Below are 17,765 nucleotides of genomic sequence, written 5' to 3' on the forward strand. Positions count from 1 at the left end.
CTGGAGAATCTGTCCCCCTGTACAGTCCATGGGGTCTCAAAGAGTCGAACATGACTGAGCGACTTTCACTTTCTTTCTGCAGTGACCTAACACACACACATCACTACTTATTGAGATAAACTCAGTTGACCAGTGAAAGAGGCTTTTCTAAATATCTGGAGCTTATCAAGAATATGATTTGGAGTACTCAGATCATTTAGTTTCTTCCTGAAGTGTTTAGAAGATTCCTGTGCTATCTCTGTAGGTTGATCCAGGGACCTTGCTGTCCTTGAGTAGAAGGAAGATATGAAGTAGAGAACAACACACAAAGTTTGCTCTTCCAGACTGGGAGGCTTAAAGTCAGTTGTCAGGGTCTTTGTTTTTCTTCTTTAAGGGTCCAACACAGGATAGGGAAGCGGAGGGGCTTTAGAAAGTGTCATTCATATTGGAATAAGGGATCCAAAGAAACCTTTGCTCTTTTGGACTAGTATACTGAAGGCTGAGCCCTGCAGGAAAGTTGCAGGTGTGGGGTTGGTACCGTGGCCAGTGTGGCATATGAGTAAACCCAAGTGGTGTTGAGAACTAAGCCTTTATTCTGGATACCCTGGGCCTTTTAAGTTACTTTATGCCCAGGGAGAGGAGGTAGAGATGCTGAGGGTCCTGGTGAACTAACAGAGGCCCTAATATGGGACAGGGGTTCATATTTGATGGGAACTTAAAGAAGAGGATAAATACCGTAAACCATGGGCTCCAGCAGTGAGTGCCAGCATGTGACCTCACATGACCAGGCAGACTCTTTTGTACTTCTGTGGTCACCAGTTCATGGAGAAGCTTAGTCCAGCCACTCTTTAGAATCCAGATGACCCCATATGGCACTGAGGATCCCCTCTCCTTCTCTATCACATCATCATATATGAACCAGCCATCATCTTGGGTTGGAGAATAAGGAAGGAGAGGAGATTCTACCCAAATAGATTAAGCACTTATTAAAGGAACTGCAGTAATTGTTGCATCAGATCGTTTGCCAGTTGGAAAGTCCTTTAATTTTTTCCCCAGGCTTAGAGTTTAGGGGCTTATGAGGATGATCATATGGGTTATGGAAAGAAAGTAGGAATTCCTATATTTTATCAAAGCTATTGATTAATAGAAGAACCATTATTTTATGAATTATAAAAAAATAAAACTATTATGTCAGTAAGCATTCAACTGGAGAAACAGAACTAGTAGGAGATATTGTTAAGAGATTGAATCAGTCCCACCCAGATTATCTAGGATAATCTTTACTTAAAGTCAACTGATTTTATAAATAAGTTCATTTGTATCATTTCTTTAGATTCCACAAATAAGTGATATCATACAATATTTCACTTTCTCTGTCTTACTTCACTCATATGACCATCTCTACATCCATCTATGTTGCTGCAAATGGCATTATTTCATTCTTTTTTAATGCCCAAATAATATTCCATTATGTTTGTATATATATATATATATATATATATATATATATATATATAAAATCTTTTTTATCCATTCCTCTGTTGTTGGACATTCAGGTTGCCTTCATGTCTTGGCTATTGTAAACAGTGTGAGATTGCAGGGTCATATGGTAGCTCTATTTTTAGTTTTCTAAGAAATCTTCATGATGTTTTCCATAGTGGCTGAACCAATTTACAGTCCCACCAACAGTATAGGAGGGTTCCCTTCTCTCCACATGCTCTTCTGAATTTATTGTTAATGGATTTTTTTGATGACAGCCATTCTGACTGGTGTGAGGTGATATCTCAATGTAGTTTTGATTTGCATTTCTTTAATAATTAGCGATGTTGAACATCTTTTCATGTGCCTCTTGGCCATCTGTATGTCTTCTTTGGAGAAGTGTCTATTTAGACCTGCCCATTTTTTGATTGGGTTGTTTGTTTTGATAATATTGAGCCACATGAGCTGTTTGTAAATTTTGGAGACTAATCCCTTTTCAGTCACATCGTTTGCAAATGTTTTCTTTCATGCTGTAGGTTGTCTTTTCGTTTTGATTATGGTTTCCTTTGCTGTGTAAAAGCTTTTGAGTTTAATTAGGTCCCATTTGTTTATTTTTTCCATTACTCTGGGAGACGGATCAAAAAAGATACTGCCATGATTTATGTCAAAGAGTGTTCTCCCTATGTTTTCCTCTATGAGTTTTATGATATGTAGCCTCACATTTAGGTCTTCAATTCATTTTGAGCTTATTTTTTGTTTAAGGTGTTAAATAATATTCTAATTTTATTTTTACAAAACAGAAACTGGTTCACAGTCTTAGAGAACGAACTTATGGTTATCAGGGAGAAGGGTTGGGGGAAGAGATAGAGAGTTTGGAATTGACACGTACACACTGCTATATTAAAATTGGATAACCAACAAGGACCTGCTGTAGAGCACAGGTTCAGTTCAGTTCAGTTCAGTCGCTCAGTCGTGTCCAACTCTTTGTGACCCCATGAACCTCAGCACACCAGGCCTCCCTGTGCATCACCAACTCCCGGAGTCCACTCAAACTCATGTCCATTGAGTCGGTGATGCCATCCAACCATCTCATCCTCTGTCGTCCCCTTCTCCTCCTGCCCTCAATCCTTCCCAGCATCAATGTCTTTTCAAATGAGTCAGCTCTTCGCATCAGGTGGCCAAAGTATTGGAGTTTCAGCAAGGAATTTGAAAAAGAATAGATACATGTATGTATATCTATATACCTATATATATATATACACCTATATATATCTAGATACCTATATATATAACTGAAGCATTTGATTATGTACCTGAAACTAACAGCATTGTTAATCAACTATATTCCAATATAAAATAAAAAGTTAAAAAAGATACAAATGAATTTATTTTTTAAAAAGTTTACAAAAACGTCAACTGATTATTTAATCACATCTATAAAATACCTTATAGTAACACCTAGATTAGTGTTTGAATGAATGCCTGATGGTTGTAGCCTAGCCAAGTTGATACATAAAACTGACCATCACAGCTACCGTGGCAGGTCACTTTTTCACTATGAAAAAGTGAAAACGTTAGTTGCTCAGTCATGTCTGACTCTTTGTGACCCCACAGACTGTAGCCCGCCAGTCTTCTCTGTCCATGGAATTCCCCAGGCAAGAATAGTGGGTAACCATTTCCTTTTCCATGCTGCAGTCCACGGCGTGCTGCAGTCCATGGGGTCACAAAGAGTCGGACATGAGCACTGAACTGATTTCCTTTTCCAGTGGATCTTCCTGACCCAGGGTTCAAACCTGGGTCTCCTTCATTACAGGCTGATTCTTTAGTGTCTGAGCCACCAGGAAAGCCCATGGAAGGTTATGGAATGGCATATCTCAATTTTAGGATGTTAAAATGCATAAAAAGTACATTTTAGACTCAGAAATATGGTACATTTTCTGGGTGTGGTGTGAGTAAATTTAGAGCTCTGCTACATAATTTCATTTAGTAACTCTGGAGATCAGTAATGATTTCATAATGATTTTTAATTCTAGAGATTAGTAGTAATTTTTGACTACTCATTTGTGAACTGAAAATTTGAGATGCAAAGAAAAGGAAGTCACTTCAGGCAGAGTTAGATATAGGAAGCAGTTTCCCCTCTCACTGTTTTTTGAGTCTAGATCTCACCATTTTATAAGAATCACATTCTGGTGAAATGTAAATTATGATTCCCAAACTGGTGTCCCTGGTCATGTGAAGGTTCCAAGAGATATCAAAACTATTTTAGGGAGCCAAATGGAGAGTGTACATTTAATCTGAGGCAACACATCGTGGGCTAAATAAGATGTAAAGTTCCTTTGCTTTTGGCCAGAGTTCTATCTAGTCCCTTGGGTTACTTTGTTGTTAAATACTGATCAGAAGCTCTGATTACCAGTTAAATGGGGGGTAATGTGGATCATTTACCTGCTTTCATTCAAATTCATTGTCCACTTTTCCTTGCTCTGCTCTGTATCAAAGGGAATTATAGTTCCCAGGTTTACTTGCAAACTTACTTTATGAGTAAAGTGAAGGTGAAAGTCACGCAGTGGTGTCCAACTCTTTGCGACCCCATGGACTATACAGTCCATGGAATTCTCCAGGCCAGAATACTAGAGTGGGTAGCCTTTCCCTTCTCCACGGGATCTTCCCAACCCAGGGATTGAACCAGGGTCTCCTGCATTGCAGGCAGATTCTTTACCAACTGAGCTACCAGGGAAGCCCCTAGGTTCAGCCAATGGTAGACATCAAAGAAAGTCTGGAGGGTGGAAGAGGGGGTGAAACCTGAAAGATCCCGAAACAGAAAGGGATCTTTCCTTTCTGCTCTGCCTTGGGCGCTGTCTCCTTCATGGGTTGTGTTTTCTCAGTGGCTCTAGCTTCCACTGGATAGTCCCTCTGTCTATAGTTCCATCTCACTAGGCAGCCTCCACTGTGGTTCTGGTTGCTGCTAGATGGTCACAGCTTTGGACTGTTTTAACAACAACATCCCCTCTCATTGTTTCATCAACCATAGAATGGCAGTGACTTCCTGCTCTTTCTGTGTTCTGAGAACCATTTCCTGGATTCTCCTTCAGCTCTCCTATCATCTGTGCAATAAATGCCTCCTGTCGGATCTTCTCTGTTTTAGAATACCTCGTGTTTTCTATTTTCCTCACTGGACCCTAACTAATACATAGTTTAAAAAATTTTTTTAATTTTTAAAATTTTAAAAAAAATTGTTAATAACAGTGGGAAAAATAAATCCGTTATTCCTTAAGAGATACAAATTTGGGTAGACTCATCATTCTAAAGATGTCTTCCAAGAGGAAAAATGTAAGAAAGATGAGAAGGTCCTTGGTAGTGGAAGGGTTGGGAAGTCCCGTGCAGTGGGGGCATATGAGGTAGTACAGAAGGGAGCCTTGGGAGCCACCATTTTCATATGAGGAAAACAAGTCCCAGAGAAATAGGGGAACTTGTCCATGGTCACTCAGTGAGTTAGTGAATGAATAACCAGGGCCAGCACTCAGCTGCTTCTACATTAGCCACAGTAGAAATGTAAGGACGTTTGCAGTCAGAGAGATCCAGTTAGAATCCCAGTTCTACTACTTATTTGCTTTGTGACTTTGATCAAGTCACTTACTATCTCTGATTCTCAGTTTTCTCATCTCTAAAATGGAGATTAACTTCACAGTGTTTGTGAAACTGAAAGAAGTTACTATAAACATACTTGGCAGAGTGCTTGAGCAGAGCAGTGACTAAATGTGATATCCCAAGCATGATTTTTCTATAACGCTATCCAGGAATAATAAAAATTTCCAAGAAGGTGTTTTTTTAAACGTTCTTAAATTTTCTTTTTCTATTACTGACTTGCAACAAAATGAAATAAAGAAGCCAACAAAATGCTTCAATAGTGTAATTCACTTCTTTTTAAAAAATACTTGCATATGTGCTCTGAACATCCTCCTCTATTCTGTCTTTAGTTACATTTGACCTTTATGACATCAGAGTGAGGATCACATTTATATGGACTCACAGTTGGTGTGGACCTGCTCTATGACACTTGGCAATCAGTAATCACATAGGCCTGCTTTCCTCCAGTTTCTGATTGATTACAGACCAAAAATAGACCTTGTTATCTGCAAAATGATTCTTTTAGAGGTCTGCCCCTATGGGCCCATAGTCTGGAAGCTCCAAACATTTGGCCCAATTGGAAAACTGAGCTGCATGAAAAGATGTCAGCTCTGTAGTTGGTTGCATATGGGGAACTTCTTCATTTTGAAGTGAGATTGGATTTAGAAGGTTATTGTTTTTCTCATGGTTTCCATTCAGGCTGTTTCCTTATGTGTGACCATGATGCAAAGCAGGCAGTGAGCTGGCTTAGAGCTTTAGAACGGAGCAGAGCTATCTATGGAAACAGATTTTCCCCTGGTCAGTGTTTTCGAATTGCTTTTATTGAAAAAATGGATGAAATAGGCTGAGGAGGGTAGGTTATGGGGTCCATACTTGTCTAACCCAGGCCACTAGAAAAGCTGGTGGATATGGTTATATTTAGAGGGTAATCAGAGGGGTTTAAATTCTGTGCAGACTGCATTTCAACTCTCCATTTAAAAACGCTCTTTATTTTTTTGCTTGCGGAGTACCAGAAATAGGGGCCTCAGAAAAGCTGTTCTGTGCATGACCTGGGGGTGATGGGACACCTCTATTTATGGCAAATGGCTTTGACTTCTGTGGGACTGGGTCATATTGTTACAGCTGCAAGACTAAAAAGGATTTGAATGATTATATTTTGACTAGTATTCTTCCTACACTTTTAGGAAACAGGGAAGCTTTAGTTTCTCTCTTTCTCTCACTCAGTCTTTCTTTACTTTTCCCCCATTCCATCTCTCTTCCATTTCCTTCGGGTCCCCTTTTTGGAGACTGTGTTGCAGTAATCTTTTCTTAATTGTCATGGAATATTGTGTGCCACTCAGGGGCTGCACCTTGGTATTCACAGCTACATGTGGAGAACTTCTTCACTTTGAAGTGAGTTTGGATCTAGAAGTTAGTTGTTTTCTTTGTGTTTTCCTTTCAGGCAATTCCATTGTATGTGATAATGATGCAAAGCAGGCAGAGGACTGACTTGAGTCTTTAGGATGGGCCAGAACTGTGGAAACAGGCTCTTCTTTAGTTGATACTATAGGTGTGCATGACTTCATTGTCAGCCCAATGACATAACTGATTATTGTCAACAAAGAGAAAGAGTAAACAAAAGAGAATGACAAGGTAGCATATGATAAAGAACAGAAAGAGAAACAGTGTCTGTAATCATTAGATGCCAATTACATGTCTAAGTAACCTAACTTTCCATGATAGTTATTTTTGTTTGAAAACACTGGTCATTGCAGTTCAGTGTACTTTATAGTCAGTAGCAGTAAAAGGACCTAATATTTACCTATGTTTGCAATTTACTAGACACTGTACTGGGCACTTTATTGCCATTATCTTATTTAAGCCTTGAAATTAGAGATAAGAATATATACTATGAGATAAGAATTTATACTAGTGCATATGCAGATCAAGTGCTTATCACACATGCACACACACATATACATGCAAGCACATGTACGTGCCCAAGTCCCTGTTGGAATTTTTCAATTTAAATAACTGGGATGGCAGAGAAATGGCCCCAGTTTTCAGCCTATTAAGCTAAACCAAGGAATTTGGTTCCAGCATGTAGTAAGTCATCTCTCAGTACAGCCATCTTCCTGACTCATTACATACAACTGTAAACACTGAACAAAATACAAACAAATGAACCAAAACCAAAAAAAAAAAAAAAAGGCAAAAAACCCCACTCTGTTTGAGGACTCCGAAAACTAAATCTCAGCCGACAGATTGTTGGGGGAGGGGGACACTTGGATTAGTCACCGAGTGGTGGTGAGAGTCCCCTCCCCCCTTCTTTCTTACAGCTTTATACCAGTGGTGGGTACTGTTATGGCACTAGGGGCAGATAAAATCTTAATGAAAAACCAGTCCTTCTAGCTAGAGAAGTCAGGAAAAGGAACCCTTGGGGGCTGGAGACTGAGGGAAAACTCTAGCATGGAGACTTAAATGTAAGACCTGAAACCATAAAACTCCTAGAACTCCAAGTCCTGCACACCAGCTCTTTTCCAGGAGATATCAGTGACCTGGAGTGAGGCAGAGTGAGAATGGGAAGATGATGCCTGCTGTCCTCTGTGGTCTTTGGAGATTATTGCAGTCAGGGTCCTTAGACATAATTTTAATCACAAGGCTACAACTTTCTTAAAAATTAGAAAAAAATTTTTTTTTTTAATTTTTGGCTGCACTAGGTCTTCATTGCGGTGTGGGCTTTCTCTAGTTGTGTTATGCAGGCCTCTCACTGTTGTGACTTCTTTTGTTGCCGAGCAGAGGCTCCAGAGAGCGGATTTAGTAGCTGTGGCACACAGGATTTGTTGCCCCGTGGCATGTGGATCATCCTAGACCAGGGATCAAACTTGTGTCCCTGGCATTGGCAGGCAGATCTTCAATTACTGGACCATCAGGTCAGTCCAAGGTTATAGCTTTTAAGATAAGCAAATAGACCTCTTTTACAAAAAGACCGTGTGAGGCTTTGTGTGCTGCCTCTGTGTTGGGTCCTGCGGGGATAGCCATGGTGAGTCTGTGTGAGCCCTTTAAGAACGGTCACTGAATTTGCTAATAGTCTTATGTGTCTAATGGATGCAAGTTGTTGACTTTCAAAGCGAAATGTTTTGAATGTCCTTCTCTCAGGAAGTCTTAAAAGCTGGGGCTCCAGATACGGGAGTCCAAGCTCTTCATGCCTCAGGAAGAAAGTGGGAGTTGTGAGTTCCCTCTCAGTTGTGTGATGCCCTGTCAGGATTGGGGTTTATGGCAAGATTGTGTATCAGCTTCTCCTACTCATTTCATTATGCGGTTTTTCTTGCCCACCCAATGTGTAGGAGTCCCTCAGCCTGTTTCTGAATTTCTTTCAGAGATTATTCTTCCCTATTTGACTATAGATTCATTGTGTCCATGGGAGGAGGTGAGTTCAGGAACCTCTTATGTTGCCATCTGGAATTGGAACCAGCAGTTTCTTAAAGATTGTAGGTATATGACTACTGTATGATCTGGTCATTCCAATCTTGGTGTTTACTCAAGAGAAAAAAAAGTAGCAGCTTAAGTCTGTACAAAGATTTATACATAAATGATCATAGCAGCTTTATACATAACAAACAAAAATAAAAACAACCCAAATGAACACAACAGGAGAATGGAAAAAGAAACTGTGGTATATATAGTACAGGGGAATACTGTATGATGTGCTTAGTTGCTCAATTGTGTCCAGTTCTTTGCGATCCCATGGACTGTAACCCACCAGACTCCTCTGTCCATGGGGATTCTCCAGGCAAGAATACTGGAGTAGGTTGCCATACCCTCCTCCAGGGATCTTCCCAACCCAGGAATTGAACCCAGTCTCCTGCATTGCAGGTGGATTCTTCTCACCAGGGAAGCCCAAGAATACTGGAGTTGGTAGCCTATCCCTTCTCCAGGGGATATTCCTCACCCAGGAATCAAACCAGGGTCCCCTGCATTGCAGGTGGATTCTTTACCAGCTGAGCTACCAGGGAATACTACTCAGCAATAAAAAGGAATGAACTGTGAATACACACAGCAACATGGATGAATTTCAAAATCATTATGATGAAAATATAGGGAACAAGAGCTTTTCAGGTGGCACTAGTGGTACAGAATCTGCCTGCCATCGCAGAAGATGTGGCTTCGATCCCTGGGTCGGGAAGATCTCCTGGAGGAGGGCATGACAACCCACTCCAGTATTCTTGCTTAGAGAATCCCATGGACAGAGGAGCCTGGCAGGCTACAGTCCATAGGGTCACAAGGAGTCAAACATGACTGAAGTGACTTGGCACAGCATGGCACATAGAAAACAAACTTGCGGTTATCAGTGGGGAGAAGGAAAGAGAGAGAGGCAAGGTTGGGGTAGGGCATTAAGAAATAGAAACTGCTGTGTATAAAACAAATAAGCAAAAGTTTATGTTGAATAGCACAGGGAAATACAGCCATTTTTATAGTAACTTTAACTGGAGTATAGTCTATAAAAATACTGAATCACTATGCTGTACACCTGAAACTGATATAATATTGTAAATAAACTATATGTCAATAAAAAACCATTATGGTGAGTGAAAGAATCTAAGCACAGAAGAGTGTATTCTGTATGAGTTCATTTATATAGAATTCTGGGAAATGTAAATAATTTATAGTGACAGAAAGTAAATCAATGGTTGCCTGGAAAAAGAGTGGAGAGAGGGAGGGATTACAAAAGACGGGGTAAAACTTCTAGGGTGATAAAATATTATCTTTGCAGTGATTGCTTTATGGTGTATTTGTCAACACTAATCAGTTTATACACAGTAACTATGTGTGGTTTATTGTATTTCAATAGACCTCAGTGGATTTTTTTTAAAAAGCTCTTGGAGAGATATTATAGCAAAGGATAAATAGAAATATGTCGCCCTTCTAGACAGTTCTTGAGTCTAAACTTAACACTTGAATTTTAGCTTTTTTATATCTCTCATGTTACATTAAGCTTTCTGTAACATATCCAAGTGCAGACGTTGAGTTAGAGAAGATGTCTAAGCCAGAGATACAGTATTGGATTTCAAGTAGGAAATAGCCTAAAGGTCTCAGGAGTGGATGTGTTTACCTTAGGAATGCATGAGATAAAGAAATTCTAGGATTGAGCTCTGAGTAACACCAATAATTTCAAGGTGGGAAAAAATGAGGTGGAGCCAGCAAAGGAAGCTGAGAAGAAACATCGAATGGGGTTGAAAGATATCCAGGGGAATGTATGGTCAGAGAAGTCAAGAGAGAAAAGTGCTTCAGAGGGGAAGGAAAGGTCACCTATGCCTGCTGCTGCTGCTGCTGCTAAGTTGCTTCAGTCGTGTCCGACTCTGTGCAACCCCATAGACGGCAGCCCACTAGGCTCCGCCATCCCTGGGATTCTCCAGGCAAGAACACTGGAGTGGGTTGCCATTTCCTTCTCCTAATCCTACTGAAAGCTGAGTTGAGTATAAAGTACTGTTCAAGGACTATGGGAATTTGACTTTGGAATCAGAAAAAATAGCCATGCAAAAACTTGCTAACATTTAACACATTTTGCCTGACTTATTCCTGAGTTAATAGGTTTCTCAGTTTAAGAAGTACAAAACTGAAAACAACTCATTAAAAAGAAGTTTAAAGGACTAAAAAAATGAAAAGACTCACTTAGACTATTTTGACATATCGCTGGGTCAGAGGTATCAAACCACATCATTACCTTTTACCTCTTAGATAGTCACCATCTTTATTGCTCCAGAAATTTTTGTTGTAAAACATTACATATTTTTGTAAAAAGATTTTTACTACCATCTTTAATGTTCATGGCTAAAGGATCTCTGAGATTTGCAGCTGACCCATATGATGAAGTTGTGAAGCATTCTTATATTGCCAAAATGGAAAAACCAAGGCAAACTCTTGCAACAATTGAGTTACTTGAATTAATTATAAATGGCTTACAGAGTTGGGTTTTCATGTGAAGTAACAACCATCAACCCTTCATTAGGAAATGTTAAATTGAAATAGTAGTGTAATTTCATTTTGATTTGTATATAGAAGGATTTAAATAGTAATGCAGTATAAACAACTTTGACAGCAGTCTTGATTTATAAGTTCTTGAGGGGTTCAGCTAGAAGTTCAGGGTGCGAAGGGCATAAAGAGAGATTGGCAAGAGCTAGAGCTGAGAAGGCAGCTGAAGGCAAGAGGCTACTCAATAGGGCGTTTCTTTCCTTTCTTACCTCACAGAAGGAGGATATCCACATGAGGAAAAAAATTCATGGAGGCAAAAATTGCCAAAGAAATTTACTAAAGCAAAAATTATAGAGGAATGTGAGGCAATGGCAATTAACCATTTAGAGAGACAGATTCTAACTGGATGATTATACAGTGCTGTCCTTTCTGAGAAGCAGGTTATGTCTGCTAAGAGACAGCTGGGAATGAACTAAGCTTTAGCCTGTAGTCTTTATGCTGACATTTTGCCATATTTTCAATGATGCATAGGAAACGCTATACTAGAATCATATGGTCGCATAGCTGTTGCATCCATCCAAATTATGAGAGTGCTTGGCTCCCCATACTAAGAGTTTAACACCTCCTGAGCATGCAGAGCCATTTTGGCCATACAGAGAAAGCCGGCAGCATAGTCATCCCTGGAGTACAGCACTGTCCATGATGGAGGTCCATCAAGTAACAGATGCTGGAGGAAGTTAGGGTAAAGGAGGTAGCCCTGCCAGCAAATTAAAGGCTCTGGCTCAGCGGCATGGAAACCACACTCTCTCTCTCTTTTTTAACCTTCTGGAGGCATAGATGGATTGTCCTGGTTTCCCTCACATGTAGACTCTTGTCCTTTGTGGTTTCCTTTTGTCTATGCAGTTGCTTTCGATCAAGTTTATTTTAATTTCATACTCACGGGACAAAGGAAAATGCAGGATTGTGATAAGGCTGAGGAGTGGAGAAACAGGAGCTGGAAAAGAGCTGAGGAAATGGAAGGGGATGATTTTTTTTCACTCTGCCCTGGATCCAGACCTTTTTTTAGCAGGATCCCTCCTAGACAGTCCTGAGCACCCTTGAAGTCTGTCTGGTTTGGGCCAGTGACTTCAGACCCTGACCCTGCAGACACAAAGGTAACAGCTACTCTTTATACCAGAGGTTGCCAGCCTCTGGGATCTAATGCCTGTTGATCTGAGGTAGACCTCATGTAGAAATAATAGAAATAAAGTGAACAATAAATGAAATGTTCTTGAATTATCCCCAAACCATCCTCCCCCAACTCTGTCCATAGAAAAATTGTCTTCTGCCTAATTGGTCTCTGGTGCCAGAAAGGTTGGGGACTGCTGGTTTATACTATAACCTTCTGCTTCTTGGGAGCCTGCAGGGCGTGAGTAGTTAACTTCAAGTAGATAAGTTATGTGACAAAGAAGAGCAATGGCTTATGAGTCAGGAGTTCCTAGTTCACTGTTTACAAGTACAGTGATTGTGGGCCAGTTTCTTAAGTCTCTCTGTATCAGTTTCTCGTGTAAATGGGAAAAGTAATACGCGGTCTCTTTAAAGCATCATCCTATGGATATGAAGATGATGTAAGTGAAAGTCCCCATAGGACTATTAAAAACTCTTAAAAAGTAAAGTATAAAAGCTTTAAAAAAGTTGCATTTAATTGAGACTATTTTAAATTAGTGTTTGAAATCCTTTAGGGGAGTTTCATTTTGAAATCTCTTTGTGATTCTTGTGAGGTATGAAGGCAAATTTAAGTGTGCCCTCTGTAAATAGAGCTCAGTGAAATGGAACATCCAGGCAGTGAGAGTTAAGGGATGGTACCAGGTAAGCAAAGAGAGAAAGGCTGTTTTGACTATAGGAACTATTGGGTTGGCAAAGAGTTCATTCAAGTTTTCCATAACAGCTTATGGAAACCCAAACTAACTTTCTGGTCAGGCCAATATAACATGTATAGTGAAGAAAAACAGAGAATGAACTTTGGAAAATAGGTCTGTGTGGGTATGTAATCTTCACCTAGGATAGAAGTTACCAGTGGTTGTGGTGTGAATGGATTAAAGTAAGGAATTGTTGGTCTGGTTTAGTCCCCTTGGTAGAAGGTATAGCTCCGGATGGCCACCGTAAATCTGCCTAGAGCTGTCAGTAGACCTGTTTATGTGCTTTTGGTGGCATTTGTACTATCCTCAGAAGAACTGCACCAACAGGTTAGGTACTTTCTGAAAATTAGAATTTCATCATCATTTTGAAATTCTTGATATGAACAAGTTTTGTTGGTTTTGAAACACATACTAAGCAGACCTTTTAATTTAAAATAAGAGGAAGAGCTTAGGTTCACTGAAATAGCTTTAGTGCTTATACATTTTTGAATGATTATAAAATGTTAAAAAATTTAATCACCTGATGGTGCAGTTTCTCTTTGACGGTGACCAAGAATTCTGAAGATATCATGGTTTAAAAAGCCTGTGTCAGAAAGCACATATAGTTAACTTATTAATAAAATCTTATATGAAAAAGTTACATTCAAAGGAGCAAACAGATTTTGTATTAAAAATCTGCAAAGATCTTATTTGGAAATTTTAAGTATTTTAATACTTACTATCTTCCCGAATACTTTTACTTTATTTTAAAGTCATAAATACATAATATAAGGAAACTGAAAGGATTTCCCTTCAGGTCTCCTGCAGTTTCACCATTGTGCCATTTTCTCCGAGCGCCATAACATGACAATGTTGGGAAACAGTGATTTTAAAGAAGAGCGTGTCACATTAGTCATTGACTACCTGTCTTGTCATCAAGTTTTCAGGGGGCTGGCTAGTGTCTGAATCCCTCAGCTTAACTCCTTGCCAAGAGTTCCTTATGTCTTTTCTTTATGTTATGAACAGATTTTGCTCTAAAGTTTTTGTAAATCAAAGTAGTTGTTAGGGTGCATGGAGATAGAGATCGTGGATAGCAAATGTGAATTTCTTAATTCACTCCATCCTCAATTCTGCCCTTGGAAAAATAGCTTAAGCCACATGGCCATTACAGTGACAGATAATTGTTGATCAAAAACAAAATGTTTCTCCCACTAGCTGGGTTTTTTTTTTTTTTTTTTTTTTGAGACTCCTCTTGATTTTTGTAGAAAATGCCTGGCAACTGGAATTCAGAGTTTTCCTGGCCCTGAAAGGGATGGCAATTGGCTGGTGGGTATGTGCTTCCATTTCAAAGTTACTAGACTGTGGGGTTCCTGCAGTGAGGAAACCCTTCTGCTGGAGAATTGTATGGTGGAAATTTTAGGAATCTTTCTGCCTGAAGTAAATTACCTCATTACTGGACTTCAAGTTCTTAGGCCCAAATTTGAGTTTCTAAAATTGGTAAAGGAAAATTTAATAAATTACTTTTTCTTTACAAACAATAAACACTCAACTTGGGATGGCATGGTTTTATGATGACCTTAACTCTGGCACTTGGCTATCGCAAAAAGAACAGCCTTTAGAACCAGGCAGGATTAAGTTCAAACCCTAACTCTTGTCACTTAGTAGCTGGCCTAACCTCTCTGAGTCTCAGTTTCCCCACCTGTGTAGTGGAGAAAAGTACTTCATAACTCATGGAGCTGTGGCACAAACTAAAATGGGAAAACGTATGGCCAGCATGCAGTTTAATGCCTGTTACATGGCTAGTTTTCAGTAAATGATGGGTGTTATTATTATCCCATAACTAGGTTCAGAAGGACAAATATTCAGACAAAGATTGCTAGCAACTTGAGTGAGGTATAGCTCATTCAAGTTTTGTACTCATTTCAGACAAACATTAGTTATATCATTTCACACCTAAGTCAGAACTACTTTCTTCCCCCTCTCACCCTAGGGTGGGGGTAGGAGGCAGCTGACTAACTTTCTGTGGGTTAAAAACGAAGTGGAGATTTTTAAAAAAGAAAATGCCAGCAGTGGTTCTTTCTGCTGGTGGAATCTCAGGTGCCTTTTTACTTTCTTCTTTTTACTTTTTTGTATTATTTCTGAAAAAATTAAGCTGGTTTTGTTTTATAAACACAATCCAGAACAACCAAAGTAAATGAGTTTTACAATTAAGATTTCTTTTATTTCATTGAAGGCCTGCACTGGCAGCTGGACACATCCCACCTGACTCCTGTCCCCCACCAGGGACTGCGTGCTGCGGAAGTCTCCACCATCCCTCCATCCCTTGCTCCTTTCAGGTGGCGGCCGGAGCAGCCCTGGTGATGGTTGCTGGAAAGGTTTTCTCTTTTCCCTCCAGGCTGGGGGGGGAACATGATGCACATGACAGGCAATCAGTGAAAAGCAGCAGCAAAACAATATGATTCAGGTTAAAACACAAAGCAAAATAGAACAAAAAACCTAGTGCAGGTTTAAGAATCTGGGAGACCAACTAGAAAAGAGAGGAAAGGAAGTGGGGGTGGGGTGGGGTGGGGTGGGGTGGGGTGGTGGAAGCAGGATGGATAAAACTACAGTTACAACAAGAAGGAAATGGAAAATAAATAAAGGAAATTCCTTAACCCGGACTAAGCCCCTTGAGGGAGTTTCTTTAGAGTGGATGGTGGGAGGACGCATGAAATTCCTGTAGGACTGTATAATTTGTGGGGGATTCCTCTGAAACCGATTAAAAAAGAACAGCCTAGAATTCATATAGGACTCATTTGGGTTTACTATCCTCTCTGGCAGTCTACACTTTCTGAATGTGTGGATTTATGAGTTTTAGATCATTTGTTTCCAGTCCCACTGAAGTAAATAGCTCAGTGCAGTTGGTGCATTTATGATTGTTGTACAGAGGATTGCAGCTGATGAATGACTTCCTTTTTTATTTGTCCTTTGACCAGAAAGATGTGTAGTTTTCTAGTAATTTGACTTTTAATCTGTAGCATTTTTCTTTTCAGTTTTATTGCAGGTGTAGGACAGCTGGTTCTAATCCAGTGATGTACAACACTATGGTAGGGTGACCTAGAGGTTATAGATCTGTGTTGTGCAATATGGTAGCCACTAGCCACATGGGCTGTTAGTTCTTGACGTGCGGCTAGTCCAAATTGAGATGAGCTAGAAGAGCCCATTGGGTTTTGGGGACTTAGTATGAAAAAAGGAATGTGAACTATCTCATTAGTAGTTTTTACATTGATTTATATCTCAAATTGTATTTTGGGTCTACTGGGATAACTAAAATATGTGATTATAATTAATTTCATCTGTTTCATCTTACCTCTTACTTTTTAAATGTGGCTACAAGGAAATTTAAAAGTATACGTGTGGCTCACATTTGTGGCTTGCACTGTATTTCTGTTGGATGGTGTTGAAGTATCGATTAGAACAGGCACATAGGAAATTCAAGTCTTGACACACTTTCTGCCTCATGACCTTGGATAAATTATTAAAAATTTCTAAGCTTCAGTTTCCAGTATCCAGTTAAATGGGGCTAATACTATTTACCTCACAGGGATTGGCTGAAATAATACCTGGCGCATAACATGTGCTTGACAAATGTTGGTTCTCTTCCTTGTGCATTTTGTTTACTGCTAGTAAATGTAACTATGTTATTTATAAAGAACTGTCTGGGATCATGAGAAAGTAGTCTGTCCCTGTGTGGTACTTTTCATCCAAAAGGTTAAAGAGCTTGACAAATATCAGTCATATGAGGTCTAAAAGGGAAGAGCCCATTTTTGGCTCTCTGGAGAATGAGTCTGTGGTTGAGCTTTGTGCCTGCTGGCATCTCTAGCTGCTACTATGATTGTTAGACACACTTGGAGGCACTGGTTAATGGTCTGTTAAGCTGTTGAAATGTCTTAGGTTCTATTTTAAAGCCCCCAAATATGTTTCTGATCTTGCTGAAAGTGCACACCTTCAGCTTCCTGTGCTAACAAGTACAGTATTCCTTCAGGCATTTTAAAGCACACAATTAAGAAACAGGGCCACTCTCTTCTGAACCCATATTGCATTTCCTCCTCCTCATTCATTTTCAGCCTTTGAAGAGTAAAAGCATGGAGTATAGAGTTGGCTTGTCTTTTTGAGCACTAAGCTACTTTAACTCTTGGTTATAGGTTATCTTCAGGGATGGCACTTTGACAAGAATCAACTCCCATCAAGCACTTGTGAAACATACTCTTCTGTACTGCCTTGACTTTTTCTACTTGCAAACTCTCTGACCCCAAAATGCTAGATCCACGAGATGTGAGTTTTGGTCACCTCCAAGGTGGTTGTTTCCCATAAAAGGCAATTAAAGGGACTGACTTTGGTTTTAAAACTAATATTTAATTTTTAAAGTTTCATTTGAAAACCTGGTTCTTGGTTTACTTTTAAAATTTAGCGTTTTTACAGAATTATTTTATTTGGAGGCTAATTACTTTATAATATTGTAGTGGTTTTTGCCTTACATTAACATGAATCAGCCATGGGTGTACATGTGTCCCTCATCCTGAACCCCCCTCTCACCTCCCTCCCCATCCTGTCCCTCAGGGTTGTCCCAGTGCACCAGCTTTGAGTGCCCTGTTTCATGGATTGAACTTGGACTAGTGATCTATTTCACATATGGTAATATACATGTCTCAATGCTACTCTCTCAAATCATCCCACCCTTGCCTTCTCCCTCAGAGTCCAAAAGTCTGTTCTTTATATCTGTGTCTCTTTTGCTGTCTCGCATATAGGGTCATCGTTACCATCTTTCTAAATTGCATATATATGCATTAATATACTGTATTGGTGTTTTTCTTT

The 17,765-nt window shown here is 39.7% G+C and overlaps 1 long non-coding RNA gene across 3 annotated transcripts in view; it reads left to right on the top strand.

Moving 5' to 3' along the window:
• LOC139186187 (uncharacterized) overlaps positions 1 to 17,765 on the top strand; it is a 395,626-nt gene that overhangs the window by 61,193 nt on the left and 316,668 nt on the right. The window lies entirely within an intron of this gene.

Source organism: Bos indicus, chromosome 12 (genome assembly GCF_029378745.1).
Source record: "Bos indicus isolate NIAB-ARS_2022 breed Sahiwal x Tharparkar chromosome 12, NIAB-ARS_B.indTharparkar_mat_pri_1.0, whole genome shotgun sequence".
Lineage (NCBI taxonomy): Eukaryota > Metazoa > Chordata > Mammalia > Artiodactyla > Bovidae > Bos > Bos indicus.